Source organism: Phocoena sinus, chromosome 9, assembly GCF_008692025.1.
Source record: "Phocoena sinus isolate mPhoSin1 chromosome 9, mPhoSin1.pri, whole genome shotgun sequence".
NCBI lineage: Eukaryota > Metazoa > Chordata > Mammalia > Artiodactyla > Phocoenidae > Phocoena > Phocoena sinus.
The window spans coordinates 36,600,871-36,614,064 of NC_045771.1; positions in this window are offsets into that span (position 1 = coordinate 36,600,871).

Genomic DNA, 13,194 nt, shown 5'->3' on the forward strand with positions numbered 1-13,194 from the left:
AGAATTGTCCTGAGTTGGGCTGAGATGCTTAGGAATTTATGTATCCACACTGACCAACCACTGGATGTGGACCATGTAAGGAAGGAATGTTACTTTGGATGAGGCCTTCTTCTGCTAAGGCAATCCTCGAATCCCTGCAGATAAGACAGCCCCAGAAACTGAAACAACAATGCTTCATTGAAGGAGGATCTGAGCCTTGCATAATGTCCCCCCACACTGACATCACCAGTACTGTATGAGTGTGCCTGGTTCACCTCACTTTGATGCCACATGCTATCATTAGTTATTTCATCTTTGTTGTTTGAAAGGTGAATAACGGTATCTTGTTTGTTGGCGATTTTTAAATTTTTTATGAATTGCCAATTTATGGTATTTGCCCATTTTTCTATACGGGTGATTTGCCAAGGGAGAGGTTGATTTGTTCTTTTTTAAAAAGCTCTTTGTATACTAAGAATACTAAACCTCCCATAAGCAATGCAAATATTCTTTCTCAGTCTGCAATATTTATATTCGATTTTTAATGGTATTTGACAACAGAAGCTTTTAGTTTATGTGGTCAAATATTTTTATCTTTTTTCTTTATGATTTCTGACTTGAGAGTTATGCTTAGAAAGATCTTCTCCACCCCAAGATTATATCAGTATTGATCTGTATTTTTTAACAATTATGTATATACATATATATACTATATATGTATATAAATATATAATGTTTAATTTATCCGGAAATTCTTGGCGTATACATATATAAGGTAAGGAAATTATCTTTTCCCAAATAGTCAACTGTCCCAACATCATTTATTCAATAATCTATCTTTTCTTTGATGTTTTGAAATGCCATTTTTATCATGTTCTAATTTCTGAATATAATAATATCCAATGGATTTTTAATCACTGGAAAATGATTCTTGTAAAAATGCTCTGTGACACTGCATAGGATAGTGCTGTATATAAACATTTTAGTCAAAGTTTCCTACCATTTCTCAAAAAAGAATAGTTTGATATAAGGAAATTAAACTAAATATTAATAGGAACATAATTTTCAAGTTTGAATGATGACTTTTAATTATGTCAGCAACTGTTTTACCTATAAAATGCTAATATTATTTAGAATCCTTGTACACCACTTGAGCACATTTTGTTTTAACAGCTGAGATCATTCTCTATTACTCTGACCCATGAGATTAAATCCTATTAAAAGTAATTCACATTAGCATCATTAAGAAGATAATCCTATTTGGCCTACATACAGTTCATTTCTTTCTTTCTTCTTTTTTTTTTTTAAATAACAATGCAACTTAGCTGTGCGTTTCTTTTCACTAAAACTGAAACAGAAAGATAAAGGTGCTAATCTAGAAAATACTGTCTCTATCATTCTCACTGCTTTTACATCAAGCATTCAAAAGTGTGGTTTTCATTGCAGCCTATCTGTATACAATAAATTAGATAATAAAATGGAAGCAAGACATCATTTAAAAAAACAATTTAGCTACTGAAATTCTATCCCGTGAAGATAGTCACACTCTGTCTTTTACCTAAATGATGATGCTCAGTCTTCTTATATATTGAATGCTTCAGTTGTGGGGGAAGAACTCTGACCTCATGCCTTGGGTCACCTGGAGGAGTCTGAGAGGTGTCACCAATCTCACATGTCTCATGGTTCCTCAGTGAAACGAAAAATTATTCTGGCCCACTCTACTAAAATATTAACTCTGCAGTTGGTTCAATATTAGCGCTCTTTACCCAAATAAAATGTAATTCCCAGTGCAATAAATTCTTGAAATGAAATTTAAAAGATGCTTCAGATATGCTTGCTTAGTACTTTTACTCCTGTGAAAATGTGTGGGATAATCAAGTCCATATTTCCATGTACATTATACCAGCTCCTGTCTACATTATTGCATGCTAAGAATACATAACTAAAATCATATGGAAATCTCCACAAATGATACGGTGGTTATCTGGTGGGAGGGGTGCAGGAATGAAGAGGAGAAAATTTGACCAATTACTTTCAAATAAACTGAAATGTCTTTATTTGCATCACAGACAGAAGTGTGGTGCTGGTAAAGGCACAAGATGAGACGTCAGCTCTGAACTCAGGCATCTTCTTTCCCATTCCCTGCCCTCCCAAGCAGCCCAAAATTCACCCCCACAAAATACACTTGCTTCCTCTACTGTTGTATCAAAAGGAAGAAGCTTTCTCCTGCAAAAACCTGTCCTTCCTGTGTGCTCTACACAGTGCCTCGGCAAGGGACTTACTCCAATATTTATTCTCTCTTCCTCCTCACCCTTCTCTTTTCATGAGCTTCCTGCTTTTGGCCTATAATACTCATGCCCTCACTACTTCTAATTGATCACGTATTATTTCTCTCCTTCAAGCTTCTGTATTGACTCATTTTCTCACCTACTTTTTCTTCAATTCACTAAAATCTGTCTTCTATCTTTAGCACACCACTGAAACTGTTTTTGCTAAAGATCTAAATACCAAGTCCAATATATTATTTTCAGCCCTTGTATTATCTGTTCTCTTTGTTACGTTAAACACTGGTAACTACGTGTTTCCTAACATTTTCTCCAACCTCTCTATAAGGACTCTCATCCCTAATTCTTTGGCTTTGCTCACTGCTCAGCTGCTTGGATGATTCCTCTTCTTCTACCTGCCCTTCATACTGTAATGTACTGAGGTTTTTGTACCAGGCACTATTTTCTCCTACACACATTCCTGCCATCTATTCCATGATGTCAAGCAGCTGTACACTTATGAATCCAGAATCTCAATATCGAATCCAAATCTATCTCCTAAGCCTTAGACTACCAAATAGCTCCACAAGAGAGTTGATTACCTGCCCATTTGAGTCTACATGAAGATGTAACAAACTATGCAGTTTTAACTCCATAAGGTATAGAATTCAAAGTATAGGCACCTAATTCATGTCATTAAATTCATAATGCTAACGTGTGTCTCGCTATAACTGGAAAAAATGCTTCTCCTACTCTGAAGAGGAGATTTTTTTTTTTTTTTTTTTACTCTGCCTAACACCACACAATTACTTTGACTTAAGGGAAACAGAACATAAATAAATGGTGATGTGAGATAATACATAAAATTTAATAATTGAATAATTCCAGATGCATTAGGTAGGAGCTCTCATTTGCATATTTTTCCAATTGCTATTTTCAGCTTTCTTAAATTGGTAGGGTCACCTACCCTACGCTTGATAATAGTACACTATGTTTTTAATGTATATGAGTATAAATGTTTGAATTAGTTAAAATGTCACCAAAAGACCAGATTCTGTCTTGTAGATAACAGGGCTTGAGATGACTTCATTATCTAAAAATAACCAAACACAGTAGAGTTTACTGCAACAAAAATTGATACACAATTCTCCATAAATGTATTGCACAGGAGCCTTAGATGTTGATCATGCCTTCTTGGTATAAATGAAGGCTGAAAGTATCTTTGGAAAACATAAATAAAATCATATCACTCTCCTGCTCAAAATCCTCACTGAGAATAAAATCCAAAGCCCTTGTAACAGCCTACAAGGCTCTACACAATCTGCACCACTCCCTCCCATCATCCCATGCCACCTCCAGCGTCTCATCTCCTACCATTCCTTCCCTAAATCTGTGTTCCAGCCTAACTGACTTCTTTGCTGTTCCTGCAACAGACCATGGACATGCTCTCCTAAGGGCTTTGGCTCTGCCTAGAATGTTCTTTCCCCAGATATAGGTAAATCTTCTCTACTTCCTACATCTTTCTGCAAACCAAGGTGCAAATCCCAGCACCACCCACCACCATTTCTATGACTCTACCATGTTTACCTATCCCTTCTTCTATCCCAGTCTCTTTTTCTGTAGATATGAAATAATACCACATACCTGGGCCTTTGTTCGTATGGTTCTCTTTTCTCAATAACCATTACACCCAGATTTCTGCTTAGGCCTACCTCATTTCCTTCAGGACTCTGCTTACATTTTTTTCTTTATCAGAAACCTTCTTTGGTCATCCCATATAAAACAGCATACACATAACCCCCCTTTGTCTTCCATCTCACTTTACTCTGCTTTATTTCTCTTCAGAGCACTTTTTAACCACCTCCCATATTGTCTACTTACTCATTTGCTTATGGTCTGTCGTCCCTCACTAAAACAAAAAGTTCCTTTTTGATACTTTCATCTGTTTTGTTCATTGTTGTAACCCAGCATCTAGAATTGTGTCTGGCAAATACTCAGAGGTTAACAAATACGTATTTGTTGAACAAGTTAAAGAATGAAAGAACATGCATTTCACTCAAGGTGAATTCATTCTGTAAATTAATCAGAGGGATTATTTCTGAAATACTACATGGCTTTCAATATGACCCAAGTTTCTCCTATATTATACAATATATATATATATGGAGAATGGTAGCCTTTACTTCAGCATGACTCACACTGTGTATGCTCACAAGATAAACTAGGGATGTAGCAAAATAAACACCAATCTAGATAATGCTGGCCCTCAGAGTAATTACAGAGTAGTTCAGAAATAATACATTTTAATCATCTACAATAATGAAATTATCTAACAACCTTCTGAAACCTCTACTCCATCTGTGTGTGTGAATGGTTTGGGGCATGAAATCCAAACTGAAGGATATCTGATATGATTATAAAAGCCAGTGCAGGGATCTGCATTTATCGGCTCAAGAACTAAAACGATCATAGTTTCCATGCTAAGACCAGTTTTATTTCTTGTCAGCAGGTCTATTCATTGTTTTCTATGAAGAAGCCCTAAGGGATTACATATCTTTAAGTAACAGACTCGTTTTAATGAACTCTTTTCCATATTTAAAATGGCCCTACTACATATGTCTGCATCAAAGAGCCAAAGGAATTTAATCATCTCCAAGATTACATGCAAATGCAAATTTTTATGTTGGGGATTCTGTTTTATATTGGAAATATATCCTTCCTTGAGACCATTTCTTTCTCTGGAAATCATTCCTTGGCGAAAACAATATGAATTCCCTAGCTGCTTTCTCAAGCAGCAAATATATAAAGTTCAAATTAAATAGTGTAAAAAAAGACCAACTTTATTAGATTATTAAAATAGATAACCTCAAAAATAGATTTTCTGGTAAAATGCTAAAAATATTTTATATTAACTAAATCTATTAACTAACATATATTAAATTTTTGTCAGGTTATTTTTTTCTATTCAGTGTAACTATGGGTATATCTCATTTTATTGCACTTCACAGAGAGTGCATTTTTTTTTTTTTTTTACAAATTGAAGCTTTGTGGTAACCCTGCCTGGAGCAATCTATTGGCACCATTTTTCCAACAGCATTTGCTCATTTCATGTCTCTGTGTCACATTTTGGTAACTCTCAGGATATTTCAAACTTTTTCATATTAATATATTTGTTTTGGTGATCTGTGATCAGTGATTTTTGATGTTACTATTGTAATTGTTTTCGGGCACCACAAATCACACCCATATAAGACAGTGAACTTAACTGATAAAACGTTGTGTGTGTTCTGACTGCTCCATTGACAGGCTAATCCCATCTCTTTCCTTCTCCTCAGGCCTCCCTATTCCCTGAGATACTATAATATTTAAATTAGGCCAGTTAATAACCCTACAATGGCCTCTAAGTGTTCAAGTGAAAGGAAGAGTCAACCAATGTGACAAACTTCATTGTTGTCTTATTTAAGAAATCACCACAGCCATGCCAACCTTCAGCCACCACCACCCTGATCAGTCAGGAACTAGCAATAAAAAGGCAAGACCCTCCACCAGCAAAAAGATTACCACTCACTGAAGGCTCAGACTTTAGTTAGCAATTTTTAGCAAGAAAGTATTTTTTAATTAAGGAATGTACATTTTTTGACATAATGCTATTGCACATGTAATAGACTACAGTGTAGTGTAAACATAACCTATATGCACTGGGAAACCAAAAAATTCATGTGAATCCCTTTATTGTGATATTCACTTTATTGCAGTGGTCTAGAACCTTAGTATCTCCAAGGTATGCCTTTATTCAAAATCTTTATAATATATTGCAAGATTCTAAAGGAGTAGATTAGGATTGGGTATTTTACAATAGGCTTAGTCTGTAAAGAAAATATAGGAAAGAAAAATGATTTTCATATTCACATAAAATAAAGCAATATAGTACAATTGCAACTCTACACTATATTAATATATATAATATGTTTCCAAACTGCTATGTCTGTATGTAAAGTTGGCTTTCACAATATGAAGCCACTGTCAAACAAATCACTTTTATGCTGAAGATGGTGTAAAGAAAATAAATCAAGCCCAAATCAAATGAAACTCTATTCCATTCTTTCCCTCCAGGAATATCAGAATTCATTTAACTATCCATTTGTCCTAATGAAATCTTCTGCTGTACTCATAATGCAGGTGAGGTGAGCAGCATCCCCAATTTGATCTGCTCTCACAAACCAGAACAAACTACCAGAGTGGTGAAACAGAAAGCACTGCAGATCTGGTTACACCCTGGCTCCTCAGCCAACTATATGGTTTGATTCTGTTTCCTCATGTGGAACATGTAGGAAATAAACCAGAGGGCTTCTAAGGGTAAAGAAGAGAGAGAGTTTGTTTCTTCAATGACTGTAGCAATAACGTTTCTCTAAAAGTACAGAAGAGAATTTTAGAGCTATTGAGATCTAGAGATTGTTAAAGTGGGAGATTTCATGCTGTTATCCACTCCCTGCTTCCAGAACTTTTATCAAAGTTTTTGTTATAAAATCTGATGATGTCATACCTCTGGTTCAAAGTTTTTGCTTCTCCACTTGCTTAATGGCTGATCTGGACATCCTTATACTTAGCACTAGAGACAAAGATCCATGCCATTTGGTCCACTGAACCACTGGTGCCCCATTCCCTGCCATGCCTTTCATTCTTTTCATACATCCCAGGAGACGATATCCTAAAAAGTTCTATACATCTGTACATATGGTTCCTCCACCTTCAGTGTCCTTATTCCCTTTTTCCCTTGGCAAACTCCCACCTAGAGGGATGGTCCCCATTGAGTACTTTCAACTATTTATTGGTATTTCTATCACAACCTTTATTACACTGTACTGTAATTTCCCTTTTAAAGTCTGTCTTACTCACTAAATCATTTCTTTTTGTGGGAAAGAGATCATGTCTTACTTATCTTTGTGTTGCAAGTGCCCAGTACCACGCCTAGCATGTAATGAGTGTTCTACAAGTATGTGCTTTATATGGAACTGTATAGATTTAGGCAATGAATAATAACTGCTATGAGCTAGCTCAGTTGCTGCCTGATGTTAATACAGTGACCTAAAAGCTACAAAAACATCCCCAGCATACATAACATTCCTCTTCATAATAAGTATAAGGGTGAAAGGTTTCCTCAGTCAGAAAAAAATTAGCACATCCTTCACTATGCATTTTTTTAAAAGAGCAAAGAGTAGTTATCAACAGAAATTTATTCATAAACACCTGTGCTTGTTCCAAATGGATGAAACAACTTTACAGAGCATGCTGAGTTATGAGAAATTTAGAAAGCTTGAGAGGTCAGTTTTCCCCACAAAAAATCTGCCTCAGGACATCCTTTGTCACTTGCAAGCTCCTTTGAGCCTCACCATTTGCTTGCATATGAGGTTAAAATATAACTGAAAAGGCTCTCTCTGCAAAGTTAATAAACTCAAGTAAAGACTGGCTGGTGATTAGGGGAAAAATGACTATAAATCTGGTGTGTTTAAATTTATTGACACATACTGCTAATTACTGCAGTTGTAGGAGCAGCACCAAACTATTTTGGGAAGAGCATCCTATAAGCAAAAAGTTCTTGTTCTGAAATGGTTCTGCAAAATCAAAATAGATGATTTTTAGAGAGCCCAGAAATAAATCAATGCATCTACAGTCAACTAATCTTCATCAAGGGTGCCAAAATGAGGAAAGAACTGTCTCTCCAATCAATGGTGTTGGGCAAACTTGATATCCCCATGCAGAAGAATGATATTGGACACTTATCTCACACCATATCAAAAAATAAATGCAAAATTTAATAAAGACCTAAACCTAAGACCTAAAACTGTAAAACTACTAGAAGAAAACATAGACAAAAAGCTTACTGATGTTAGTTTCGGCAATGATTTTTTGAATATGACACCAAAAGCACAAGCAACAAAAGCAAAAGTAGACAAATGATATTGCATCAAACTAAAAAGCTTCTGCAGCTCTCAGCCTTAGCACCATCTTCTTAGAAACCTTTGCATCATGAGAGCCAAGTGGAGGGAGAAGCAAATGCACAGGCTGGAGTGCAAAAGAAGAAAGATGAGGCAGAGCTCCAAAGTAAACTGCTAGCCTATGCACCTATGGAAGAGACAGGAGCAACAATATGGAAAGCTGGAGGCCAGGGACACAGGTAGAAATTGCTGGACTGGATGCTACTATCTAGAATTGTATCATTGAATCTAGCACATCCATTGCCATCTGATCCTTGGGACCGACCACCTCTGAAAGACCTACCTTGCTTATACCAAAACAGTCCCTTTTGGTCCTTTGCTCTGGACTTGGTGACATTCTGGGCTATTTCTGTTCTCAGTTGTGGCTGACTATAACATGTGTACAATAAATCATCTCTCCTGCTGCCTTAGCTGAAGAATAAATAAATAAATAAGCTTCTCCACAGCAAAGGAAAAAATCAACAGATTGAAAAGTCAACCTATAGAAGAAAATATTTGTAAACCATATATCTGAAAATGGATTAATATCCCAAATATGTAAGGAATTCATCCAACCCAACAGCAAAAATCAAATAACCCAATTTAAAATGGCAAAGGCCTGAACAGATATCTCTCAAAAAAGACATACAAATGGCCAACAGATTTATGAAAAGGTGCTCAACTTCACTAATCATCAGGGAAATGCAAACAAAAACCACAATGAAATATTACTTCATACCTGTTAGAATGGCTATTATCAGAAAGATGAAAGATATGTATCAGCAAAGATGCAGAGAAAAGTAACCCTTGTATGCCGTTACTGAGAATGTAAGCTGGTATAGCCATTATGGAAAACAGTGTGAAGGTTCCTCAAAAAATTAAAAATAGTACTAACTTATGATCCAGAAATCCTACTTCTGGCTATATATCCAAAAACAAAAAAAAGAAAGAAAGAAAGAAATCAATCAGTATCTCAAAGAGGTATCTGCAACAGACCAATCACAAGCACTGAAACTGAAACTGTGATTAAAAATCTTCCAACAAACAAAAGCCCAGGACCAGATGGCTTCACAGGTGAATTCTATCAAACGTTTAGAGAAGAGCTAACACCTATCCTTCTCAAACTCTTCCAAAATATAGCAGAGGGAGGAACACTCCCAAATTCCTTCTACTAGGCCACTATCACCTGGATACCAAAACCAGACAAGGATGTCACAAAGAAAGAAAACTACAGGCCAATATCACTGATGAACATAGATGCAAAAATCCTCAACAAAATACTAGCAAACAGAATCCAACAGCACATTAAAAGGATCATACACCATGATCAAGTGGGGTTTATTCCAGGAATGCAAGGATTCTTCAATATACGCAAATCTATCAATGTGATAAACCATATTAACAAATTGAAGGAGAAAAACCATATGATCATCTCAATAGATGCAGAGAAAGCTTTCGACAAAATTCAACACCCATTTATGATAAAAACCCTCCAGAAAGTAGGCATAGAGGGAACTTTCCTCAACATAATAAAGGCCATATATGACAAGCCCACAGCAAACATCATCCTCAATGGTGAAAAACTGAAAGCATTTCCACTAAGATCAGGAACAAGACAAGGTTGCCCACTCTCACCACTCTTATTCAACATAGTTTTGGAAGTTTTAGCCACAGCAATCAGAGAAGAAAAGGAAATAAAAGGAATCCAAATTGGACAAGAAGAAGTAAAGCTGTCACTGTTTGCAGATGACATGATACTATACATAGAGAATCCTAAAGATGCTACCAGAAAACTACTAGAGCTAATCAATGAATTTGGTAAAGTAGCAGGATACAAAATTAATGCACAGAAATCTCTGGCATTCCTATATACTAATGATGAAAAATCTGAAAGTGAAATCCAGAAAACACTCCCATTTACCACTGCAACAAAAAGAATAAAATATCTAGGAATAAACCTACCTAAGGATATGAAAGACCTGTATGCAGAAAATTATAAGACACTGATGAAAGAAATTAAAGATGATACAAATAGATGGAGAGATATACCATGTTCTTGGATGGGAAGAATCAACATTGGGAAAATGACTCTACTACCCAAAGCAATCTACAGATTCAATGCAATCCCTATCAAACTACCACTGGCATTTTTCACAGAACTAGAACAAAAAATTTCGCAATTTGTATGGAAACACAAAAGACCCCGAATAGCCAAAGCAATCTTGAGAACGAAAAAAGGAGCTGGAGGAATCAGGCTCCCTGACTTCAGACTATACTACAAAGCAACAGTAATCAAGACAGTATGGTACTGGCACAAAAACAGAAAGATAGATCAGTGGAACAGGATAGAAAGCCCAGAGATAAACCCACGCACATATGGACACCTTATCTTTGATAAAGGAGGCAGGAATGTACAGTGGAGAAAGGACAGCCTCTTCAATAAATGGTGCTGGGAAAACTGGACAGGTACATGTAAAAGTATGAGATTAGATCACTCCCTAACACCATACACAAAAATAAGCTCAAAATGGATTAAAGACCTAAATGTAAGGCCAGAAACTATCAAACTCTTAGAGGAAAACATAGGAAGAACACTCTATGACATAAATCACAGCAAGATCCTTTCTGACCCACCTCCTAGAGTAATGGAAATAAAAACAAAAATAAACAAATGGGACCTAATGAAACTTCAAAGCTTTTGCACAGCAAAGGAAACCATAATCAAGACCAAAAGACAACCCTCAGAATGGGAGAAAACATTTGCAAATGAAGCAACTGACAAAGGATTAATCTCCAAAATTTACAAGCAGCTCATGCAGCTCAATAACAAAAAAACAAACAACCCCATCCAAAAATGGGCAGAAGACCTAAATAGACATTTCTCCAAAGAAGATATAAAGAATGCCAACAAACACATGAAAGAATGCTCAACATCATTAATCATTAGAGAAATGCAAATCAAAACTACAATGAGATATCATCTCACACCAGTCAGAATGGCCATCATCAAAAAATCTAGAAACAATAAATGCTGGAGAGGGTGTGGAGAAAAGGGGACACTCTTGCACTGCTGGTGGGAATGTGAATTGGTTCAGCCACTATGGAGAACAGTATGGAGGTTCCTTAAAAAACTACAAATAGAATTACCATATGACCCAGCAATCCCACTACTGGGCATATACCCTGAGAAAACCAAAATTCAAAAAGAGTCATGTACCAAAATGTTCATTGCAGCTCTATTTACAATAGCCAGGACATGGAAACAACCTAAGCGCCCATCATCGGACGAATGGATAAAGAAGATGTGGCACATATACACAATGGAATATTACTCAGCCTTAAAAAGAAATGAAATTGAGTTATTTGTAATGAGATGGATAGACCTAGAGTCTGTCATACAGAGTGAAGTAAGTCAGAAAGAAAAGGACAAATACCGTATGCTAACACATATATATGGAATTTAAGGGAAAAAAATGTCATGAAGAACCTAGGGATAAGACAGGAATAGAGGCGCAGACCTACTGGAGAACGGACTTGAGGATATGGGGAGGGGGAAGGGTGAGTTTTGACAGGGCGAGAGAGAGTCATGGACATATACACACTAACAAACATAGTAAGGTAGATAGCTAGGGGGAAGCAGCCGCAAGGCACAGGGATTTTAGCTCGGGGCTTTGGGACAGCCTGGAGGGGTGGGATGGGGAGAGTGGGAGGGAGGGAGACGCAAGAGGGAAGACACATGGGAGCATATGTATATGTATAGCTGATTCACTTTGTTATAAAGCAGAAACTAACACACCATTGTAAAGCAATTATACCCCAATAAAGATGTTAAAAAAAAAAAAAAAAGAGGTATCTGCACTCCCATGTTAATTTCAGCATTATTCACAATAGCCAAGATATGGAAACAACCTAACTGTCTGTGAATAGATAAATGGAAAATGAAAATGTGCTATGTACATACAATAGAATATCATTCAGCCTCTAAAAAGAAGGAAATCCCACTATTTGCAGTGACACAGATGAGCCTGTAGGACATTATGCTAAGTGAAATCAGCCAGATGCAGAAAGACAAATATTGCATAATCTCAATTATATGTGGAATCTAAAATAGTCAATCTCATGGAAGAAGAGAATAGAATGGTGGCTACCAGGAGCTGGGGAAAGGGGAAAATGGAGAGACGTTGGTTAAGAAGTACAAAATTTCAGTTATGTAGGATGAATAAATTCTGGAGATCTAATGCACAACAATGTGACTACAATTAACAATACTTTACTGTATACTTGAAATTTGCTAAGATGATAGATTTAAAGTGTTCTCATCTCACACACACAGTAAAGAAAATGGTAATTATCTGAAGTGACAGATATGTTAATGATCTTGATTGTGGTGGTAATTTCACAGCATATACATTATGTATATCAAATCATAATTGTATACCTCAAATATATACAATTTTTAATTTTCAAATATATCTCAATAAAAATATCAAAATGAATTCTATATGATTTTTTTGGTCACTGCCTAAACAAAGACAGGAGAATTATGTATATTATAAAAGTCAGCATTTTACAGTCCTTTCAATATCTGAATCAATTCAATCTGCTAAAAATAAAAGAAAATGTTTTCCTATAAAAACTCCTATATGGACTGCACGTGTTACAATGAACATAATATAATGTCTATCTAATAACTTACATTTATTGAACACATACCATGTGCCAGGCCTAAATTGCTTGTCATGTAATAACTCAATCAACATAACAATCTTCTAGGTAGGAATTATGATTTTAATTTTTCACTTGAGGAGACTGAAGCACAGAGAGACTACATAATTTTTCATATCACCTGACTTGTTAGGGTCAGAGCTACATTACAAATCCAGAACCAACACTTGTAATCGTATCACCCCATTCTTCAACACTGGACTACACTAACTTCTATACAAGAGAAATTTTAAAAAGTAAATAACTTTAATTGG